The 4,059-nt window shown below is 36.8% G+C and overlaps 1 long non-coding RNA gene across 1 annotated transcript; it reads left to right on the top strand.

The window, feature by feature from the left end:
• Positions 1 to 827: 827 nt before the first annotated feature.
• On the top strand, positions 828 to 2,362 carry LOC118405937. Its single transcript, XR_004829966.1, has 2 exons — positions 828 to 1,839; positions 2,029 to 2,362. It is a non-coding gene; the product is annotated as an uncharacterized LOC118405937 (long non-coding RNA).
• Positions 2,363 to 4,059: the final 1,697 nt, after the last annotated feature.

Raw genomic sequence — 4,059 nt, 5'->3', positions numbered from 1 at the left:
CTTTGACAAGTAAGCACCAACAAGACAAAGTTTAAAATTCAAGATGACCTCAAAGGTGCACAGCCATTGGTTGCTAGTATTATCAACCCTTTGGACCCCTTTGCACTAGACAACTTTCAACTAGATCTCTGAGCAACTATACAGCAACCAAAATTTGAGAAATTTAATTTTTTTTCATTAGAATATAATGCATGACATAAAAGTATTATTCAAAAGACAACAAAACTCACAAAACATTATGAAAATTGTTCTTTATCTAAGGAAGTCATTGAGCGATCTGTGAAGTCTTAAGTTGCTCAGTTGTCACAGTGCAGTCACGCCCTCTAGTGGAAAGGGGTGTAACTGCACTTCTTTGAAATGTACAATGTCATGTAAATCATTATCCATGTATAACATTGATATCAAGACTATCTAATAGTCAACTTGAGTAATTGTTTTAGGTAAATTTAACTACCCTTGTGTACTGAACTAATCATAATATTATTGTTTCTGTTTCATTCTTAATGCACTAATTGTGTCATGTAGTTTTGATAGCAGTTATTTGGACTTTTAGTATCCTGAACATGTATGAATAGACCTTAATATATATGAATCACATTTGTGTTTGTTGTGCTAGGTATTAAACTCTGAAGTGAGAACTTGTGATTTTCTGATGTGAAATTTAGTAGAGAAATTCATGACATAAACGTTAGACTATGTATGTTTCATATTCATAATTTGTATATTGCTCAATTGATTAGAACACAGTCTATGTTGCACAAAATAATATTTTATATGTTGTGAAAGTTTGTTATGCTTTTAATGGTTTTGCATTGTTTATGAATCACATTTGTGTTTGTTGTGCTAGGTATTAAACTCTGAAGTGAGAACTTGTGATTTTCTGATGTGAAATTTAGTAGAGAAATTCATGACATAAACGTTAGACTATGTATGTTTCATATTCATAATTTGTATATTGCTCAATTGATTAGAACACAGTCTATGTTGCACAAAATAATATTTTATATGTTGTGAAAGTTTGTTATGCTTTTAATGGTTTTGCATTGTTTAATTTTGTTTCATCATAGTCCATGACAAAGTGACCTAGTGCTTCAGAACTACAGTATTTCAAATAATTTGTGGTGCACATAATATGTAAAGCTTACTGTAATTCATTTTATTTGTGCAGTGAAAAGCTATTAATCTATGTTATATTGTAAACATAATTATGCATGCACCAAACATGTTTTGTGTTTTTGAAAATATTAAGCGATACTACATTGTAAATTTTATGGACTGACAGTCTTATTCTGGAAAACTATAAGAAATAATATTTCAAAAGAATTATATGAGACTTATGATGTTACATCATGATACAGAATTCCAATTACTAGAATAACTTTTATTTTAATTTGACACACAATTTGCCCAAATTCTGTCTGTGGTTCACAATATTCTGTAGAATATTCTTCCAGACATAGTCAGAATTCTGGACAATTCTGACTGCAATTCTGGAGAAGTAATTCACGGTTTGCCCAAATTCTGTCTGAGGTTCCCAGAATTCTGCAGAATATTCTTGCAGAATTGTAATCACAATTCTGGAGAATTCTGAAGATCTGCCATGTCCCTGGTGTAAAGACATCTAATTGTTAACTAAATTCAAATGTTGCTAACTTTTTTTGCCAAATCTTACTTATAGACATTATTCACTTGGACAATCTAATAAGAAAGACATATTTTCCATAATTAGTCTGTCAGTCTGAAATTATTAGTGTCATACTGTTGAATTTTAGGTTTGTTGTGAGAAATGTTGTGCTTTTGTTGGCAAACAAAGATGTGATAGAGAAAGACAGCAAGGAAGTAGCCTCCTTCACAGAAGTCCCTGGGGGCTTGGCGAACGTTTTTGGGGGGGTGGGGGGAATACGACGGGTAAGGAAAATATGCCGGGAAAGGAAATTAAAAATGCAGGGAGAGGAATATTTACCGGGGTGCTTGTACAAAGAAAAAAAAAAAACTTTTGCCAAGGGCCCAGGGACGTCTGCGAAGGAGGCTAGCAAGGGAGTGTGATAGCAGAGTTGTCTCTAGATTTTCTCCAAGCAGATGTTAGGACAGAAAAGGTAAAAAGGTAAATGTACAGAGGCCGTTGGGGCTGTTTGTTGAGTTTAGGGTATGGTATCAGTGCACATGCGCACTTGGAACTGTGATCGCACTTATTACTCTGCATATTCTGCAAAATTCTTAATATGATATACTGCATTCCTTAGTAGGAGTTGTGGGTTAGTGAAGAGATATGGAAATGAGTGGAAGAATCAAGTGTATCTGGTTGGATATATTTTAAAGCACAAATGTGGTAAGGCGAATAAAACAATATGTGTGAAATATGTATTGTGAAATCAGTGTGTTAGTGTTCTTCCCTATGTTGCTCCCTTCTAGCGATGGGTACCAGTACAGAAAAAAACTAGAGTTCGACGAACACATCTCTTCGCCAAATAATCATGCCTTTATTTAAGACTTTAAGGTCTTACTCATGTATTACTAAATAGTACCTACCCCAAAAGCAAATGACTGCATGAACTGTGTTCCTCACAAACCCAGAAATGCTACCAAATAAAAAAATAAACAGGACCTGATTGTACACAGATGACCTGATAGCATCCCGGGTCAATCAGAATTTCATGCTTGTCAAGCTAATGCTCCTCCGGCACACCCTCACACTCAGGGTTGACATCGCGGCAAAGCCTAACGATATCACCCCTGACAATTCAGCCAGGGTATTTGGGTATTTGGGGCGCCCTGCTTATGAATATTAATGAGCTTGCCTGATTTGTCGCGGGCCAATCAGCGACCGGATTGCAAGTTTCGAACAAACAGCGTACGGCGCGGCGTGTACAAAGATCTGTTTATCTTTGCGTGATGGTAATGTTTTTTTTTTCGTATGCTAGGTCGGTACATGTATACGTTGATGCCGTGGTTACCCTATACCCACAGAACCGACAAATGTTAAATTTGGTACCTGATAAAGACGTCTGGACGCTGAAAGAACGTTACGCCGGTACTGTTATCTTGCTCTTGAATATTAATGAGTCGCCTTATATGGCGCCTTTCCCAGCTTTCGACAACAAAAAGCCAGTTGGTTAGAAGCCACGCCCCAAATACCCAAATACCCAGGCTGAATTGTCAGGGGTGATATCGTTAGGCTTTGCCGCGATGTCAACCCTGAGTGTGAGGGTGCTCCGGCAAAACATCTGTCAAACAGCTGTGTCCGTAGATATAGGTCAAAATGAGATACAAATGTATATAGAAAACAGTTTATTTCTGTTAATTGGCCACTGATTACAATTAAATCCATCTTTCCATGTAGATTATTATCTCAAGTACCTTTCAGCCAAAAACAATGCAAACAAGTTTGAATGTCTTATCATGGAATTCAGTGGATTTCTGAATTTTCCTCATTAATTATGCAAATTAGCTGTTCATTTGCATAATTTATATTACATTATGTAAGTCATCACTCAAAAATCACGACCACAGCGTGTTCAGAACACGAGATGTCAAAAATGGAAGTTTTGCTGCAGTACCTTAAGAAGCCTCTAGGGGGGCCACTATCATACTCGACCTTTGTTGTCCTGACCCCTACCCACCTACCAAATATTATCAGGATCCTTTCAATGCTTCTCGAGTTATGCATTCCACAAACAAACGGACGCACACACTCGGCCCGCTACCGTCCTAACGAAAAATGCTACGCCAACTATTTTCGAACGCAATCTTCCTTTCTGCAACCGCTACTTAAATACCAAATATCATGAAAATCCATACACAGCTTCTTGAGTTATATGCTGTTGGCATGGATTTATGAACTTTCCTAATTAATTATGCAAATTAGCTGCTGATTTGCATAATTAGTATTACATTGTTTACATCATCACTCATTCTATCTACATACCAAAAATCCTGACGATCCGTCAACACGTTCTCGAGTTATTCTCGTTCAAAGTTTGAAAGGAAATCGATGCCTGTAGTTCCCAAAAAGCCGCTAGGGGGGTCCAAACTCACAGGTGGTAAATACATCAATGATGC

Source organism: Branchiostoma floridae, chromosome 18 (assembly GCF_000003815.2).
Source record: "Branchiostoma floridae strain S238N-H82 chromosome 18, Bfl_VNyyK, whole genome shotgun sequence".
NCBI classification, from domain to species: domain Eukaryota; kingdom Metazoa; phylum Chordata; class Leptocardii; order Amphioxiformes; family Branchiostomatidae; genus Branchiostoma; species Branchiostoma floridae.
Note: the sequence above shows the minus strand (reverse complement) of the source record. Positions and strands in the feature narration are given on the sequence as shown.